This window comes from Anomaloglossus baeobatrachus, chromosome 1 (assembly GCF_048569485.1).
Source record: "Anomaloglossus baeobatrachus isolate aAnoBae1 chromosome 1, aAnoBae1.hap1, whole genome shotgun sequence".
Lineage (NCBI taxonomy): Eukaryota > Metazoa > Chordata > Amphibia > Anura > Aromobatidae > Anomaloglossus > Anomaloglossus baeobatrachus.
The window spans coordinates 904,959,258-904,979,817 of NC_134353.1; positions in this window are offsets into that span (position 1 = coordinate 904,959,258).

The window sequence follows — 20,560 nt, forward strand, 5'->3', positions numbered from 1 at the left end:
TCTTCCTCTGTCCAATGTCTGTGTTCTTTTACCCATATTATTCTTTTCCTTTTATTAACCAATCTCAGATATGGCTTTTTCTTTGCCACTCTGCCCTGAAGGCCAGCATCCCGGAGTCGCCTCTTCACTGTAGATGTTGACACTGGCGTTTTGCAGGTACTATTTAATGAAGTAGGCAGTTGAGGACCTGTGAGGCGTCGATTTCTGAAACTAGAGTCTCTAAAGTTCTTGTTGCTCAGTTGTGCAGCGCGGCCTCCCACTTCTCTTTCTACTCTGGTTAGAGCCTGTTTGTGCTCTCCTCTGAAGGGAGTAGTACACACCGTTGTAGGAAATCTTCAGTTTCTTGGCAATTTCTCGCATGGAATATCCTTCATTTCTAAGAACAAGAATAGACTGTCGAGTTTCACATGAAAGTTCTCTTTTTCTGGCAATGTTTGAGAGTTTAATGGAACCAACAAATGTAATGCTCCAGATTCTCAACTAGCTCAAAGGAAGGTCAGTTTCTTTGTCGCTCCATTGGGAGACCCAGACAATTGGGTGTATAGCTTCTGCCTCCGGAGGCCACACAAAGTATTACACTTAAAAGTGTAAGCTCCTCCCCTCTGCCTATACACCCCCCCGTGCATCACGGGCTCCTCAGTTTTTATGCTTTGTGCGAAGGAGGCACACATGCACGCAAGCTCCACAATTTAGTCAGCAGCAGCTGCTGACTATATCGGATGGAAGAAAAGAGGGCCCATAACAGGGCCCCCGGCATGCTCCCTTCTCACCCCACTCTGGTCGGCGGTGCTGTTAAGGTTGAGGTACCCATTGCGGGTACATAGGCAGGAGCCACATGCTGTTTTCCTTCCCCATCCCTTAGGGGCTCTGGGTGAAGTGGGATCCTAACCGGTCACCATGCTCTGGGACAGTGCTCCCTCCACAGCCCCTGGGGGAATCTGCTGGACAGGAGCCGGGTATCATCAGGGACAGGGCCCTGCTACTCTGAGGTACTCTGTGTCCCCTTGGGGACGGCGCATAGAGCGCCTGTGTTATGATCGCTGCAGCAGCTGCTGGGTGTGTTGGTGCGCCGGGACTACCGCGCTGACCGCGCTTATAACTTTACTCCCCGGCTTTTGCGGCCTAGTACCGCATACTCCCGCCCCCGGGCCTGCCAGTCAGGGGTAAGGGCGGGACGCTGCACTGGACGTCAGCGCTGAGGGCTGGAGCATACTTTGTATCCTCCTCCCCCCTCACTGAGCACCGTGGGGCACCAGATTCCCGCACTTTCTGAGGCACGCCCATGGCCCCCTCCTCCTCTCAGAACACTGGCAGCCATTCCTGTCAGCACTTCAGACGCTGGAGAATTTCAGAGGGGAGACAACACCGAGCTCCACAGCTCTGGCAGGCCCGGGCAGGGAATCTGGTGGTCACACAACCGCTGCAGGCGGTCGGTAAGCCGCACCTGTTACTAGGTGCTGGCCCCCTGGGTGCCGAAGTGTATATTTATATACTTATTTTGTATACATTTACTCTATACGGCTGCACTATTTGCTTTTGGCTATATACCCTCACTGATTGCTCTAAGGGGAGACAACAGCATGTCGTCCGCAAAAAGCAAGGGTGCCAAGGCACAGGCTTACTTTGCAACCTGTACCTCATGTGCGGCTATGCTACCTGCAGGTTCCACCTACCCTCATTGTGTGCAATGTTCGGCCCCTGTGACACTCACTCAGCCGGAGCCTCTGCCACTGGTGGGACCCCCGGCCCAGGTGGAACCCTAACCCTAACCCTAACCTGCTGCCACTGTCCAGGTGACAGGGACAGAGTTTGCAGTATTCGCTGACAAACTGTCTGAGTCTATGGATAGATGGTCTGCTAAGATACTAGAAGCTTTGCAGTCCAGACTGGTAACACAGGCCCCGGGCACTGTTGAATCATTGACCCCAGACCCCCCTCGGTTGGAGCAGCAAAGTGCTCCTGGGGCGACTCATAGGTCCCACGGTGAGGACTCTGACACGGACCGCAGTCCCAGACCGACTAAGCGGGCTCGCTGGGAAATTCCCTCGACTTCATCACACTGCTCAGGGTCTCAGCATGAGGACTCTCTGGAGGATGAAGCGGAGGTCGCAGATCAGGGCTCTGATCCTGACACCGCTCTCAACCTTGATACGCCTGAAGGGGACGCCATAGTAAACGACCTTATAGCGTCCATCAATCAGGTGTTGGATCTTTCTCCTCCAGCTCCTCCGATTGAGGAGTCAGCTTCTCAACAGGAGAAATTCCATTTTAGGTTCCCCAAACGTCCACGGAGTGGGTTTCTTGATCACTCCGACTTCAGAGATACAGTCCAGAAACACCGAGCCTTTCCAGATAAGCGCTTTACTAAGCGCCTTAATGACACTCGTTATCCCTTCCCCCCTGACGTAGTCAAGGTTTGGGCTCAGTGTCCCAAGGTGGATCCTCCAGTCTCTAGACTGGCGGCTAGATCCATAGTTGCAGTGGCAGATGGTGCATCACTCAAGGATGCCACTGACAGGCAGATAGAGCTCCTGATGAAATCCATCTATGAAGCTATTGGCGCGTCCTTTGCTCCGGCATTCGCAGCCGTATGGGCACTCCAAGCTATCTCAGCTTGTCAGTCTGAGATTAATGCAGTCACACGTGCCTCTACTCCGCAAGTAGTGTCCTTAACCTCTCAGGCGTCGGCGTTTGCGTCCTACGCCATGAATGCTGTCCTGGACTCTGCGAGCCGTACGGCGGTAGCATCCGCCAACTCGGTGGCAGTCCGCAGGGCCATGTGGCTACGTGAATGGAAGGCAGACGCTGCTTCCAAAAAGTTCTTAACTGGGTTGCCATTTTCTGGCGACCGCCTGTTTGGCGAGCGATTGGATGAAATCATTAAACAATCCAAGGGAAAGGACTCGTCCTTACCCCAGTCCAAACCAAACAGACCTCCACAAAGGAAGGTACAATCGAGGTTTCGGTCCTTTCGGCCCTCAGCCAGATCTCAATTCTCCTCGTCCAACAGGCCACAGAAGGGTCAGAGGAACTCCGATTCATGGCGGTCTAAGTCACGTCCTAAGAAGACCGCCGGAGGAACCGCTCCTAAAGCGGCCTCCTCATGACTTTCGGCCTCCCCAAACCGCATCCTCGGTCGGTGGCAGGCTCTCCCGCTTTTGCGACGCCTGGTTGCCACATGTCCAAGACCGATGGGTGAGAGACATTCTGTCTCACGGTTACAGGATAGAGTTCAGCTCTCGTCCCCCGACTCGTTTCTTCAGAACATCTCCGCCCCCCGAGCGAGCCGATGCTCTTCTTCAGGCGGTGAGCACTCTGAAGGCAGAAGGAGTGGTGATCCCTGTTCCCCTTCAGCAATGGGGTCACGGTTTTTACTCCAACTTGTTTGTGGTGCCAAAAAAGGACGGATCTTTCCGTCCCGTTCTGGACCTAAAACTGCTCAACAGACACGTGAAAACCAGGCGGTTCCGGATGGAATCTCTCCGCTCCGTCATCGCCTCAATGTCCCAAGGAGACTTCCTAGCATCAATCGACATCAGAGATGCTTATCTCCACGTGCCGATTGCACCAGAGCATCAGCGCTTCCTGCGCTTCGCCATCGGGGACGAACACCTTCAGTTCGTGGCACTGCCTTTCGGCCTGGCGACAGCCCCACGGGTCTTCACCAAGGTCATGGCAACAGTGGTAGCAGTCCTACACTCTCAGGGACACTCGGTGATCCCTTACTTAGACGATCTGCTTGTCAAGGCCCCCTCTCGGGCGGCATGCCAACACAGCCTGAACATTGCTCTGGAGACTCTCCAGAGATTCGGGTGGATCATCAATTTCCCAAAGTCAAAATTGTCACCGGCCCAATCACTGACATATCTCGGCATGGAGTTTCATACTCTCTCAGCGATAGTGAAGCTTCCGCTGGACAAACAGCGTTCACTACAAACAGGGGTGCAATCTCTCCTTCGAGCCCAGTCGCACCCCTTGAGGCGCCTCATGCACTTCCTAGGGAAGATGGTGGCAGCAATGGAGGCAGTTCCTTTTGCGCAGTTTCATCTGCGTCCACTTCAATGGGACATTCTCCGCAAATGGGACAGGAAGTCGACGTCCCTCGACAGGAACGTCTCCCTCTCTCGGGCAGCCAAGGCCTCCCTTCAGTGGTGGCTTCTTCCCACTTCTCTGTCGAAGGGGAAATCATTCCTGCCCCCATCCTGGGCTGTGGTCACGACGGACGCGAGTCTGTCAGGGTGGGGAGCGGTCTTTCTCCACCACAGGGCACAGGGTACCTGGACTCAGCCAGAGTCCTCTCTTCAGATCAATGTTCTGGAGATAAGGGCAGTGTATCTAGCCCTAAAGGCGTTCCAGCCGTGGCTGGAAGGCAGGCAGATCCGAATTCAGTCGGACAACGCCACGGCGGTGGCATATATCAATCACCAAGGCGGCACACGCAGTCGGCAAGCCTTCCAGGAAGTTCGGCGGATTCTGCTGTGGGTGGAAGCCACAGCCTCCACCATCTCCGCAGTTCACATCCCGGGCGTAGAAAACTGGGAAGCAGACTTTCTCAGTCGCCAGGGCATGGACGCAGGGGAATGGTCTCTTCACCCGGACGTGTTTCAAGAGATCTGTTGCCGCTGGGGAACGCCGGACGTCGATCTCATGGCGTCTCGGCACAACAACAAAGTCCCGGCATTCATGGCACGGTCTCAAGATCACAGAGCTCTGGCGGCGGACGCATTAGTTCAGGATTGGTCGCAGTTTCGACTACCTTATGTGTTTCCTCCTCTGGCAATGCTGCCCAGAGTGTTACGCAAGATCAGGTCCGACTGCCGCCGCGCCATCCTCGTCGCTCCAGACTGGCCGAGGAGGTCGTGGTACCCGGATCTGTGGCATCTCACGGTGGGCCAACCGTGGGCACTACCAGACCGACCAGACTTGCTGTCTCAAGGGCCATTTTTCCATCTGAATTCTGCGGCCCTCAACCTGACTGTGTGGCCATTGAGTCCTGGATCCTAGCGGCTTCAGGGTTATCTCAAGAGGTCATTGCCACTATGAGACAGGCCAGGAAACCAACTTCAGCCAAGATCTACCACAGGACGTGGAGGATCTTCTTATCCTGGTGCTCTGATCAGGGTTTTACTCCCTGGCCATTTGCCTTGCCCACTTTTCTGTCATTCCTTCAATCCGGAATGGAAAAGGGTTTGTCTCTCGGCTCTCTTAAGGGACAAGTCTCGGCGCTCTCTGTGTTTTTTCAAAAGCGTCTAGCCAGGCTCCCGCAGGTACGCACGTTCCTGCAGGGGGTTTGCCACATAGTCCCTCCTTACAAGCGTCCGCTAGAACCCTGGGATCTGAACAGGGTGCTAACGGCTCTTCAGAAACCACCTTTCGAGCCAATGAGAGATATTTCTCTATCACGTCTCTCGCAGAAGGTGGTCTTCCTAGTGGCAGTCACGTCACTTCGGAGAGTGTCTGAGCTAGCTGCACTGTCATGCAAGGCCCCCTTCCTGGTGTTTCACCAGGACAAGGTGGTTCTGCGTCCGGTTCCGGATTTTCTCCCTAAGGTGGTATCCCCTTTTCACCTCAATCAGGATATCTCCTTACCTTCTTTTTGCCCTCATCCAGTTCACCAATGTGAAAAGGATTTGCACTTGTTAGATCTTGTGAGAGCACTCAGACTCTACATTTCCCGTACGGCGCCCCTGCGCCGCTCGGATGCGCTCTTTGTCCTTGTCGCTGGCCAGCGTAAAGGGTCGCAGGCTTCCAAGTCAACCTTGGCTCGGTGGATCAAGGAACCAATTCTTGAAGCCTACCGTTCTTCTGGGCTTCCGGTTCAGTCAGGGCTGAAAGCCCATTCTACCAGAGCCGTAGGGGCGTCTTGGGCATTGAGGCACCGGGCTACGGCTCAGCAGGTGTGTCAGGCGGCTACCTGGTCTAGTCTGCACACTTTCATGAAACACTATCAGGTGCATACCTATGCTTCGGCAGATGCCAGTCTAGGTAGGCGAGTCCTTCAGGCTGCGGTTGCCCACCTGTAAGAGGGGGCCGTTGTCGGCTCTTTTTATCGGGGTATTCTTTTACCCACCCAGGGACTGCTTTGGGACGTCCCAATTGTCTGGGTCTCCCAATGGAGCGACAAAGAAGAAGGGAATTTTGTTTACTTACCGTAAATTCCTTTTCTTCTAGCTCCTATTGGGAGACCCAGCACCCGCCCCTATTCCCTTCGGGCTGTTTGTTCTTTTGTGTACACATGTTGTTCATGTTGAATTGTTCTTTTGGTTCATGGTTTTCAGTTCTCCGAACATCCTTCGGATTGAATTTACCTTAGACCAATTTATATGTTTCCTCCTTCCTGCTTTTGCACCAAAACTGAGGAGCCCGTGATGCACGGGGGGGTGTATAGGCAGAGGGGAGGGGCTTACACTTTTAAGTGTAATACTTTGTGTGGCCTCCGGAGGCAGAAGCTATACACCCAATTGTCTGGGTCTCCCAATTGGAGCTAGAAGAAAAGGAATTTACGGTAAGTAAACAAAATTCCCTTCTTTATAGCTTCTCTAATCAGCAAAACTGTTTTCAGCTGTGCTAACATACTTGCACAAGGGTTTTCAAGGGATTTCTAAACCCATTAGCCTTCTAACACAGTTAGCAAACACAATGTACCACTAGCACACTGGAGTGGTGGTTGTTGGAAATGGGCCTCTATACACCTATGTAGATATTGCATTAAAAACCAGACGTTTGCAACTAGATTAGTCATTTACCACATTAACAATGTATAGAGTGGATTTCTGTTTAATTTAATGTTAGCTTCATTGAAACAAAATGTGCTTTTCTTTCAAAAATAAGGAAGTATCCAAGTGACCATAAACTTTTGAACTGTAGTGTATAATCAAAAAGAGTCATAAATTCACCATAATAAAGAATTAAATTTATTTAACATACACAATAGTAATACAGCTTATGCAGTAAATGACATAGTGCTAGTGAGGAATACAAATGAGGGCACCAAGTTGCAGATGAAACTAACACAGGGTGGAAATAATGTGCACATGCATAATAGCAGCAGAGATAGCTCCAAAGTAGGAAGCACTCACCCATAGTACCCTGGCGTCTGTAGAGAGGTGCGTCTCCAGGATCCTGACACGCGTTTCGTGTGGGCTTCTTCAGGGGGGTGTCACCTCATAGTCCCTTTGTAGCACGCTGGGCTTTCTGATCTACATTGTAGGTAACGATTACGTTTCTCCTTGGCTATTGTTCAGATTTTGTTGACACATAAGATTATATATGCCCCTTCCCACATGTAAAGTACCATGGAATAAATATAACAGTATCACTGTCTTTCTACACAAGAGTATCAGTATGTCTCAGGCCATTGCTAGGCTATATCGTCACTCTATAATGGAAGGATTTATCCTTTGGTAGCCTTGCTCCTCCTAACACCACACATTACACTGAAGATGATGGGACCATAGGAGGCTGAGGCTGGGAAGCAAAGAAAATGTATTAAAACCAGATGAATGGTTGGGGAAAATATGGCCTCCCAGTGACATAACCTAGACTTCAACATTCCTTAGAAAATTGATGAAAAGAGAAGAAAATTGGTCCACTAGGCTGCCAAGAGGCTGACAGCAACATTAAAGGCCGACAGCAACATTAAAGGAGCTGCAGGAATTTCTCACATGTACTGGTTGTGCACTGCACGTGACAGCAATCTCCTGTGTTCTTCATATGTCCAGACTGTGGGGTGAGGTGGCATGACAAAAGCCTTTACTTACAAATAAAACCATGCAAGCCCGATTATGATTTACCAAAACCTACATCAAGTTGTCACACTGTGTTTTGTTCTAAAATTGACAAGTGTTATGTCAGCATCTGACGCTGTTCACACTCCACGCTATGCTTTCTCTGGTGTTTCTGAGTTACACAGGCTCGGGAGTCAACCAGTTTTGTGCTCATTAGTAATCGGGCTTACAGGAGTTCATTTCTGTCTGCCTGCTGGTTACCTCTTGGATCACATGTTGTGGAAGACCTATCAAGGTCAATCCCCACCTTTTTTTTAAAAATGGAGAAGCTGGTCTTCCTATGCCCACTATCAGTTTAGCTACACCGGTCTGTGTGCTGTTGTATCCCAGTCCTGTTGGTGATTGTATCACTTCATGTGTGGAGTTCTCTTGTGGTTTCCTCCCTGTTCTTATTTTCCTCCTTATCACTTGTTTAATACCTCTGTGTAATAGAGTTTTGGTTTCCTTTGTTTGTCCTTATCTGTGGGTTCTATCACTCCTGTCCCAGCCCTCACCTGGGGTGAGGGAGAGGGGGTATTAGATCAGGGCTGTTCAGGAGCAGGGCAAGGAAGGCGGCCCAGACATCATCGCCATTAGACGTATCTGTGGGATCAGGGAGAGCTAGTGCCGCCCAGCCTGAGGGCCAGTTTAGGAGCCCTAGTATCCGGTTATCCCATCACACCCTGTGACATTATAGTTAGCCCAATTTAAATTTCTGCATGGACCACGTTGCTACACTTTCGAAGCAGTTGCAGGCGCTGGTGCTCCAGGTGGTGGAATTAAAAGCGGCAGTTCAGGAACAAGTTCAGTCTGCTACCCTGATGCAATCCGTGTTGGTTGCCGGATCACCAGAACCCAAGCAGCCACTCCCGGAGAGATTTCCAGGGGAGCGCAGCCGGTTTCTCCTCTACAGAGAGGAATGCAATTTTTTTCTCCTTTGTCTTCATTCCTCAGAGTGAGGCACAGTGGGTGGGTATTGTGATTTTGGTTCGAGTGGAGACCCGGCGTTGGCTTTTTCCTTGCCTCCTGAGTCACCTGTGTTTTAGTCAGTGGATGGGTTTTTCTCTAGCTTTGTCTTATCTATGACAATCCAGATAAGCTATTGTTAGCCGATGCTAAAGGTCCAGTCACACTAAACAACTTACCAGCGATCCCAACAATGATAGGGATCGCTGGTAAGTTGCTAGGAGGTTGCTGGTGAGATGTCACACAGCGACGCTCCAGCGATCCCACCAGCAACCTGACCTGGCAGGGATCGCTGGAGCGTGGCTACACGAGTTGCTGGTGAGCTCACCAGCAACCAGTGACCAGCCCCCAGCGCCGCGTGGAAGATGCTGCGCTTGGTAACTAAGGTAAATATCGGGTAACCAACCCGATATTTACCTTGGTTACCACCGCACGCAGCTACAAGTGCAGAGAGCAGCGCACACTGAGCGCTGCTCCCTGCTCTCCTAGTTACAGCACACATCGGGTTAATTACCCGATGTGTGCTGCAGCTAAATGTGCACAGAGCAGGGAGCAGCGCACAATGCTTATCGCTGGCTCCCTGCTCTCCTAGTTACAGCACACATCGGGTTAATTACCCGATGTGTGCTGCAGCTAAATGTGCACAGAGCAGGGAGCAGCGCACAATGCTTATCGCTGGCTCCCTGCTCTCCTAGCTACAGCACACATCGGGTTAATTAACCTGATGTGTCCTGCAGCTACATGTGCACAGAGCAGGAGCCGGCACTGACAGTGACAGCGGCGGACGCTGGTAACGAAGGTAAATATCGGGTAACCAAGGACAGGGCTTCTTGGTTACCCGATGTTTACTGTGGTTACCAGCCTCCGCAGGCTTTTCAACATAAAAGTGTGGGTCAATTATTATTCAACCCCTAGGTTTAATATTTTGTGGAATAACCCTTGTTTGCAATTACAGCTAATAATCGTCTTTTATAAGACCTGATCAGGCCGGCACAGGTCTCTGGAGTTATCTTGGCCCACTCCTCCATGTAGATCTTCTCCAAGTTATCTAGGTTCTTTGGGTGTCTCATGTGGACTTTAATCTTGAGCTCCTTCCACAAATTTTCAATTGGGTTAAGGTCAGGAGACTGACTAGGCCACTGCAACACCTTGATATTTTCCCTCTTGAACCAGGCCTTGATTTTCTTGGCTGTGTGCTTTGGGTCGTTGTCTTGTTTGAAGATGAAATGACGACCCATCTTAAGATCCTTGATGGAGGAGCGGAGGTTCTTGGCCAAAATCTCCAGGTAGGCCGTGCTATCCATCTTCCCATGGATGCGGACCAGATGGCCAGGCCCCTTGGCTGAGAAACAGCCCCACAGCATGATGCTGCCACCACCATGCTTGACTGTAGGGATGGTATTCTTGGGGTCGTATGCAGTGCCATCCAGTCTCCAAACGTCACGTGTGTGGTTGGCACCAAAGAACTCGATCTTGGTCTCATCAGACCAGAGAACCTTGAACCAGTCTGTCTCAGAGTCCTCCAAGTGATCATGAGCAAACTGTAGACGAGCCTTGACATGACGCTTTGAAAGTAAAGGTACCTTACGGGCTCGTCTGGAACGGAGACCATTGCGGTGGAGTACGTTACTTATGGTATTGACTGAAACCAATGTCCCCAAATGCCATGAGATCTTCCCGGAGCTCCTTCCTTGTTGTCCTTGGGTTAGCCTTGACTCTTCGGACAAGCCTGGCCTCGGCACGGGTGGAAACTTTCAAAGGCTGTCCAGGCCGTGGAAGGCTAACAGTAGTTCCATAAGCCTTCCACTTCCGGATAATGCTCCCAACAGTGGAGACAGGTAGGCCCAACTCCTTTGAAAGGGATTTGGACCCCTTGCCAGCCTTGTGACCCTCCACGATCTTGTCTCTGATGGCCTTGGAATGCTCCTTTGTCTGTCCCATGTTGACCAAGTATGAGTGCTGTTCACAAGTTTGGGGAGGGTCTTAATTAGTCAGAAAAGGCTGGAAAAAGAGATAATTCATCCAAACATGTGAAGCTCATTGTTCTTTGTATCTGAAATACTTCTTAATACTTTAGGGGAACCAAACAGAATTCTGGTGGATTGAGGGGTTGAATAATAAATGACCCTCTGAATAAACTTTTCACAATTTAAAAAAAAAAAAAAAAAAAAAAAAAAGAAATAACATTCTTTTTTGCTGCAGTGCATTTCACACTTCCAGGCTGATCTACAGTCCTAATGTCACAATGCCAAGTTAATTCCGAATGTGTAAACCTGCTAAATCTGCAGGGGGTTGAATACTACTTGTAGGCACTGTATACTTAAATTGTACACAAAATTAGAGAAATGTGTATTCGCCGTTCAAGAACTTCCATTTCTGGGTTACATAATTTCTGATTCTGGTTCCGTTATGGAGCTGTTGCCCCCAGTCGCTGCTACCAGCTGGTTCACTACTCTCACTAGGGTCAACCTGCTCTTCTCACTGTGTGCTCCTGACTCTCCCTGGTGGTTGCGGTTCCAGAGGATAGGGGAGCCCCTGGTGCGGTGGCGTCCTGTAAACCCACCGCTGTAGTGACCCCCTACTGTGATCGGACCCTGGCCCAGTCCCCATTGGGGAGGGCAACCCACTGACTGTATGTTTGTGTGAGTGGAAACTGGCATTGACCTTCCCTGGACCCGGGATAAGTACTACACCCTAATGGGGGTGCAGTACCCTGTGGCGCATGAAGCCGCAGGGACGCCATAATAACATATTTACAAGACTATTACCTTTAGCTACAATTATGTGATCATTATCTAAGATTTTGCTTAATATGTCATCCTGATATAGGATGGCAGTGTTTATGTCAATGATTTTTTTTTTGTCATAGTATTGATTGCTATACTGAGTACTAAAAATAGGGGATTTGATTTTTTTTTAGCGTTAGCATTAGTGATTTTACTTTGGTTAAATAAGTCATACGTACTCGCTCAACTCTACCAAACTATTCATACTCGCTATACTCATAATGAGTACTGTCTAATACTCGCGTATTCATTCCAGATAGTGTGTGCAATGCAAGTCAATGGGGAAAAACTCGCAAAGTAACAAGTAACCCAAATTTCACACTATTCACTACTTGCACGAATAGTACAGCATTCGGGTTACTCATTACTTTGCAAGTTTTTCCCCATTGAGAACGAATACGTGAGTATTAGACAGTACTCGTTATGAGTATAGCGAGTACGAAAAGTTAGGTAGTTGCTCAACTTTAGTCATTGCGATTTATATTTTTCACCCTCGGCATAGGATTTATAGATATTTTTGGTATACCCTACTAGATTTTATTCTTTTAGCAACTTTTTTTACTCCATTTCAAAAACCTCATCTTTTGAGCATTAACGCTTTGTCCTTAAATTTTCCATATGGAATGGCTTTTATCCTGTGGTTTGGATGACTACTGCTAGTATGAAGTGCAGTGTTTCCACCGACAGGCTTACAATAAGTGCTTGTATCAATGTAACCAGTTACTTTATTACCACTTAAGTCAATGTCCAAAAAATGTACAGTATTTTGGCTTTGTAGACTGGTATTGCTCCATATATTTGGGCTCTGAGTATTATGGTGTATTGCTCTCATTACAGCAGCTTTGGGGACTAGTGCCATTCTAGGATCCACCTCGTGTCACAGGTGAACGTAGTCGAAGGAAATAAAAGTCACATACACACAAGCAGATCCAAGAATAACAATTTTTTATTTGAAGGAATTCCTGTATTTTATATGGTCCCACTTTGGGGCATAACAAAGATAATACACAAAATAAGCGTCCTATTGTTTGCCTTTTACCACTGATTGAAATACAACCAATCTTCAAAAACATGATTAGTTGAAATATCCGGTGTTTTCATTAAAATCAAAAGAAAACCCACTGTGTATTTTAAAAACAATGCAGAAGACAAAAGAGATGCCGATGTCTTATTCCAAAATGGATGTCAGTCACACTTTACAAAACCTACATTTATACCTCAACTATTGTGCAGCCCAAGTGACCCTAATTTACACCTGCCTAGGCCAGTGAACCCCAATTGTCAGCTGGTACTTACCCGAGATGTGTGGATAGGCCACACATACCAGGGGATGCAAAGATCCGTCCCCAGACTGACCTAGTTGCTCACTGTAGCTAACACATGCACCCAGGGTTTCCCCACCATCCCCATTCAGCAGCATGCATTCTCTAATTGCTAAGCTCATGTGGGTAACTATCTAGAGGTGCACCCCAGCACAGGCCACCCTACAGGACTGGCAGAACCATTGGCTCCGACTCCTTTAACACGCCTGACTTATAACAACCCAAACTGTTGGGGTGCAACAATGAGACCCTCTTCCGGAAATAAGGTCTTACGGCCATCTTTTAAACACTGGGGGACTCTTCTGAGCTATCAGACGATTATTTACGGGGTTACCCTTCAGCCTATGTTTTTGGGCTACACAACAGCAGAGGATGCAGCATCAATTTAAATCCCAACATACATGGTTCTAAGCAGGGCTGTGGAGTCGGTAAGCCAAACCTTCGACTCCGACTCCTCAAATTCTCTTGCACCGACTCCGACTCCGGCTCCGACTCCGGCTCCTACATATATTGCTTATAGTTAGGTGAAAAATTTATTGTAGTACATGAATATGTGTATGTGAACATCAGACATTTAATAATTTTTATGATACAATAATCAAGATATTTGGATAGAACATAAAATATATTTATTGGAATACAACTTTAGAACACAAAAAACTAATAAATTGTAAATATGTAATACACTATGTAATATACAGTAGATTACATATATATCTTGTGTGTGTGTATATACACTGTATATATATATTATATATATTACATATTTACAATTTATTAGTTTTTTTGTGTTCTAAAGTTGTATTCCAATAAATATTTTATGTTCTATCCAAATATCTTGATTATTGTATCATAAAAACAATTAAATGTCTGATGTTCACATTGTACTACAATAAATTTTTCACTTAAATATAAGCATTATACTAAATGTTGTTATTTAGTAAAATATTCAGCACATTCTGCATTGCACTCCTGTCCCCAATTTATTATATATTTTAGGAGTCGGAGTCGGTGCATTTTATACCGACTCCGACTCCACCAAAATGAGCTCCGACTCCGACTCCACGACTCCGACTCCGACTCCACAGCCCTGGTTCTAAGTTTGCCAAGCTTAGACACACAAAACAATTATTTTGACAAGAAAATAGACAAATTGCCAGTAATGTCTTTGCAAGGTACACGATGCCTGCCAGCCATCCTCCCATTCCTCTAAACCAGTTGGAGGGGTCAAGCCAGCTGAGCTAATTGTGCCATTGGAAGTTCCAATCTTCTTGGGAATGGAGATTTCTGAACTCTTCCTTGACCAATCTGGCATGCTGGACATCAGGCATAATCCTAGTACTAGTGTTATCCACATATTGGCAGTTGGCAGGTTCCAATATCTGACAAAGCCCTCCTTAGGATGCAGTAAGGTAATCTAGAACAAAAAGTGTGTTCATTAATTACTATAGTAATCAAAAGCAGCTGAGAAGCAGTAATATTCAAAGCATCAAATAGCTAATTAGTACAATTATCAAACAATATAACGAAACTCAATATTATAAGCATTTTGCACTTTGAGACCATAGAGGGAGGGAGCCAAGCGCCAAGCCAAACCTCTGAGCTGCTGGAACATGTGCAAGACCCTTTGCCCTTTTTGTGTCCCACATACACAAGGCATGTCTAGGGATCTGAATATCAGGTTCCAGACTGTTACATACATTCTGGATGCTGACTATGGAATGAACTTTTACCTCAGAGAATCAAGAGTATAATCATATAATGCATAATTTTTTTGCAAAAAAGTTCAAACCTGTGCATATACTTTATTTTCTATTAGCCACTAGGGGTCACTGTGCACTCAGTCTAGTAAGCAGTTTACCCAAAGTTCACTATACCCGTAACTCCTATTGTACATTCATCTTCACAGATAGTGAACTGGTTTGAAAATTATATCCTGCAATACCTTGTGCTGCAGAATAGTGAAGAAAAAGGGGTTAACTCACTAAAATTGTCAAAACAACTACTATATCTCACATGCAGCAGTTACATGAGGGACATCATTGAGATTACCCATATTGCAGTCCTCCAAGTCAGGGAACCAGTGCCCCAATGCACGTTTTGCTCTGCGGCTTCTTCAGGGAGATATAGTAGTTTTAACAGTTTTAGCGAGTTCTGTGCACAGTGAATAGTGAGTTAACCCCTTTTTCTTCACTATTCTGCAGCACAAGGTGTTGCAGGATATAATTTCCAAACTAGTTCACTATATCTATGTCAAGATGATGAATGTATAATATGCATTATGGTTATAGTGAACTTTGGGTAAACTGCTTACTAGACTATGAGTGCACAGTAACCCCTAGTGGCTAATAGAAAGAAAATAAAGTATAGTATATGCACAGGGACTTGTGGTGCGGGACACTTTAAGGCCAGATGCTACGACTATTTATTGCTTCTTTTGGGCCAATTCCCAGCTGCCAACTGCAACAGGCCCCAGTGTCTCCAAACACCACACAGACTGAATTCTTCTTAACCATAAACTTCTTGTTACCCCTCCTCGTGCATCTGCCCCCCTCCTATACAATACCACCTACCTGCCCCCCCCTCCAGCAAGTGTCCCTCCTCCCATACAGTACCAGCATCCTTCCACCTACCAGAATTTTTCCCCGTACCAGTTCCCAACCACATCTGTTCCTCCACTCCCTGCCCAAACAGCACTCCCTGCCCACTACCAGCGGCCTCCTTCCACATCCATCCTGGCCTCTTCTCCACCCCCCACCTCTGCTGTCTCCCAATCCCCCCCCATTCCACCCACCCCTCACAAAATGCCATCCCATCTCAGTTTCCCCCTTGGTATCTCTGCTTCCATTTCACCTAGTTCTCTTCCTTCACCAATACCACCAGTACCTTCCACCCTCCATACTCCCACTGTTCAAATGTTCTCACCTGAAAGACAGAGCCCCTCCAGTAATATCTCCACCCAAAACTTTCTTAATTTATAAAAAATGTATTATACAAATTGTTTGTTCAAATAAAAAAGTTGTTATTTAAATCCTTTGTCTTGGTTTCTTTTTTTTTTTAATGTAACTATAATGTAAAATTAAAGGGTATGAAGGTTTGCGTACATTTTTTTAACAAGGTAAAATTGAGGTAATCACAAAGTTTCAAAAAATCTGTAACTAACTGGTACAAAAGTCAGGTACATGTCAAAGCGTACAAGAGAAGGAAAAAAAAAATAAAAACATTATACAAGTGAGGTACAACTATTAAATCATGTCCTCCTGCCAGTCCAGTTTTCCTTCTGGGCACATAAAATAGGAAGCAAATGTGTCCCTCATGTGCAACACAGCAACATAGCTTCAAAATGTGACTTTATGGTAATCCATTAAGGTCGTTTCTAGTTCATTCTCAATGGTTTTTGCCTCATTTGATAGGACAAAATTATGCAGAACGATGCACGCCTTCACAACCTCATCTACTGTGTCAGTGCGCAAGTTTATTGCGGTCAGCAACACTCTCCACCTCACTGTCAAGATTCCTAACGAACATTCGTCTGGCTCTTGATACCCGGTATTTGAAGACCTTCTTTGTTGTTATTAGGCCACAAACGGAATAGGGCTTGAGTAGATGCTGAGACAACTGGAAGGCTTCGTCGTCTACAAACACGAAAGGCAAAGGCGGCTCGGTTTGGAAGTGGTCTAGCTGGGGGGAAATCAAATGTGTCACCATATAGCCATCACCCCATCGCTGATACTTTAAATACCTGCGAGTCGTTGATACGGCCATATGCCCCGATATCTACGGCCATGAACTTGTAGCTTGCATCCGCTATTGCCATCAGGACTACAGAAAAATACTTTTTGAAATTATAATACTCTTAGCCTGATCCCGCTGGTTTGATGCTGCGGATATGTTTTCCGTCGACCGCTCCAAGGCAATTAGGAAATTGGCAGACTTCTTTGTAATTTGCTGCAATTTCAAGCCACTTTTCTCGGGTGGGTTCTGGTAGATACTCTGGCTGCAAAACATCCCAGAAAGCCCGGCAAGTGTGTCTGATGATCCCGAATATTGCTGACACACCGAGCCGGAACTGGAAAGGAAGCGATGCCAGTGTTTTTCCAGTTGCAAGGAATCTGTGAAAGCAAGACAATAATTAGTTTACAAATACCAACAACAACATTACAGGGCAGGGAAAACATAAAAATGACTTACCGAAGGACCACCAGCAAATGCTCTTATGGTGATATAGAGAATCAACAGTATGTGTCGCGCTTTCTTATACGGTCTGCGACAGTGGCCACCAGTTGATCAAAATTCACCACCGACATCCTAGTATAAGGTGCGAATTTCTCAGAATTCCCTTGCAGCTCCATGTATAGCGTTGAAAATACACCCTGGGTCATTCGTTTAGCCGTTATGGGATGTATCCAAAACCTCCGATGGCGACGGCGCTGGTTGTGCGCACGCTCCTGTTCCGCCACCAGCACAGCCAAACGATTCACCTCAAAGCAAACGTCCGTGGAAATCTGCATAATCTTTCCAAGCACAGCCTCCATGTCTGCTTCTATGTTCTCTCAAGCTCTGCTTCTCTCTCGTCTCTTCAAGCTCTGCTTCTGTCTTCTATCTTCACGCTCTGACTTGATCTTCAAAAATTCTCTATTGATAGATTTTCTTTCCGTAGTCTGCAGGGGGCAGCACCGTTCATCAGCAGGGGGCAGCGCCGTTCTCAGTGCTGTGATAACGCACTGGTGGCGCCATCAGGTCCAGTAATCACCTTTTATTTCACCCCTGTCTGACACCATGGGCTTCTCACATAGTATTTCTTCACCAGTAGCTCTCCAGCCAGAGGAAGAAGGGGAATCCGTCACACATCGCCCTATGGACGTTACCTTCTGTTTTGCGCTAATGCCTGCAAAACTACATTTCCCACACTGCTTTGCGCTCGGTTCTTTTTGAGGGAGGGAGGTACCAAAAAAACGGATCAGGCAAAAAACGGACAGAAAACTGGATGCGCTGGATGAAAAACCGGATGCGCCGGATCCGTTTTTTGCCAGATCTGGGATAAAACCGGTCCGGCGCATCCGGTTTTTCACAAATTTTGCCGGATCCGTTGCAGGACTCACACGTCGGATTCTGCCTGACGGTAAAAAACGGATGTGTGCACTTAGCCTTACTGAACCTGTATTTGTTTTGCTCTTTTACTGAGCAGGATTGCAATTATAAATTATTAAATCAGGGTTAGGATTAAAAAAAAAAAAAAAAAAAAAAATTAAAACACACACACACCCCCCCTAACACATTATGTTTGTTTTTTGGTTATTGCTGGGATCTAAAATAAAATGGTGTGCAGAATCTTCACTGTACAGCCAGATCAGATCTCATACTTCTGCTGGGGCAGAAAATGGCTAGAAGGTTGGAGGAGTGTTTAAACTAGGAATGGGGGGCGAGGGTATTCACTTTATAGAAGGGGAATGTAGTGCAGATAGTGACCAGGGCACAAGTAATGAAATTGGGGGTGGTACGGGGGGAAGGGTTAGGACAGTCAATACAGTAAGCAGGAATATAGGTACAGAGTCATACGTAACGTGCATGTACACTAATGCCCGAAGCCTCACAAATAAGGTGGAGGAATTAGAATTAATATTGTTGGAAGAAAATGATGATATAGTGGGGATATCAGAGACATGGCTGGATGAGAGCTATGACTGGGCTGTTAATTTACAGGGTTATAGCCTATTCAGAAGTGACCGTACAAATAAGCGAGGGGGAGGTGTGTGTCTATATGTAAAATCATCCTTAAAACCCATCCTGCGTGACAACATATGTGAGGGTACTGAGAATGTAGAGTCCCTATGGGTGGAGATAAGGGGGGGGAGAATGAATAATAAAATACTGATAGGGGTGTGTTATAAGACGCCGAATATTATGGAAGAGGTAGAGAATCTCCTCATAAAGCAAATTGATAAAGCAACGAGTCTCGGAGAGGTAATTATTATGGGGGACTTTAACTATCCTGATATAAATTGGGGAACAGAAACTTGCAGTTCCAGCAAAGGAAATAGATTTTTGATAACAATGAAAGATAATTACCTTTCACAAATGGTACAGGACCCCACAAGAGGGGGAGCACTACTAGACCTTGTACTAACCAATAGGCCAGACCGCATATCAAATATACAAGTTGGGGGTTACTTGGGGAATAGTGATCACAAAATAATAAGTTTTCATGTATTCTTTAGTAAGATGTCTAGTAGAGGGGCTACAAGGACACTAAACTTCAGGAAAGCAAATTTTAAACGGTTGAGAGATGATCTTAGTGCAATAAACTGGGATGATGTACTAAGTAATAAAAGTACACAAAGCAAATGGGAGACTTTTATGAGCATCCTGAATAGGGCTTGTGCAGAAAATATACCCTATGGGAACAAACATGCTAGAAATAGGAGGAAACCCCTATGGCTAAATAGAGCTGTAAGGGAAGCAATAAAAGAAAAACAGAAAGCCTTAAAAGAATTAAAGAGGGTAGGTAGTGATGAGGCATTATATAATTATAGAAAATTAAATAAAATATGTAAAAAGCAAATTAAGTTAGCTAAGTTTGAGACAGAGAGACTCATTGCGAGAGAAAGTAAAAATAATCCTAAAATATTCTTTAACTAAACAGTAAAAAACTGAAAAGCGAGAGTGTTGACCCCCTTAAAAATAGTCTTGGTGAAATGGTGGAAGGGGATGAGGGTAAAGCCAACCTGCTGAATGACTTTTTTTTCTACGGTTTTTATACAAGAAAATGCCATGGCAGATGACATGACCAGTGATACCATAAATTCACCCTTGAATATTACCTGCTTAACCCAGCAGGAAGTACGCCGCCGCCTCGAAATCACTAAGGTTGACAAATCTCCGGGCCCGGATGGCATACACCCCAGAGTACTACAGGAATTGAGTTCTGTGATAGATAGACCATTATTTTTAATCTTCTCAGATTCCTTAATAACAGGGTCGGTACCGCAGGACTGGCGCATAGCAAATGTGGTGCCAATATTCAAAAAGGGGACAAAAACTGAGCCGGGAAATTATAGGCCGGTAAGTTTAACCTCTACGGTTGGTAAAATCCTTGAGGGTTTCTTGAGAGATGCTATACTGGAGTATCTCAAGAAAAATAACCTTATGACAGAGTATCAACATGGGTTTATGAGGGATCGATCCTGTCAAACTAATTTGATCAGCTTCTATGAAGAGGTAAGTTCAAGCCTGGACCAGGGAAATGCAGTGGATGTTGTGTATATGGACTTTTCAAAAGCTTTTGATACGGTGCCACACAAAAGGTTGGTACATAAAATGAGAATAATGGGGATAGGGGAAAATATGTGTAACTGGGTTAAAAACTGGCTCAGTGATAGGAAACAAAGGGTGGTTATTAATGGTACGTACTCGGACTGGGTCTCAGTTCATAGTGGGGTACCACAGGGGTCAGTATTGGGCCTGCTTCTTTTCAACATATTTATAAATGACCTTGTTGGGGGCATGCGGAGTAGAATTTCAATATTTGCAGATGATACTAAACTCTGCAGGGTAATCAATACAGAGGAGGATAATTTTATATTACAGGGAGATTTATGTAAATTGGAGGATTGGGCTGAGAAGTGGCAATTGAAGTTTAATGTAGATAAATGTAAAGTCATGCACTTGGGTAGAGGAAATAACATTTATAATTATGTACTTAATTGTAGAACACTGGGTA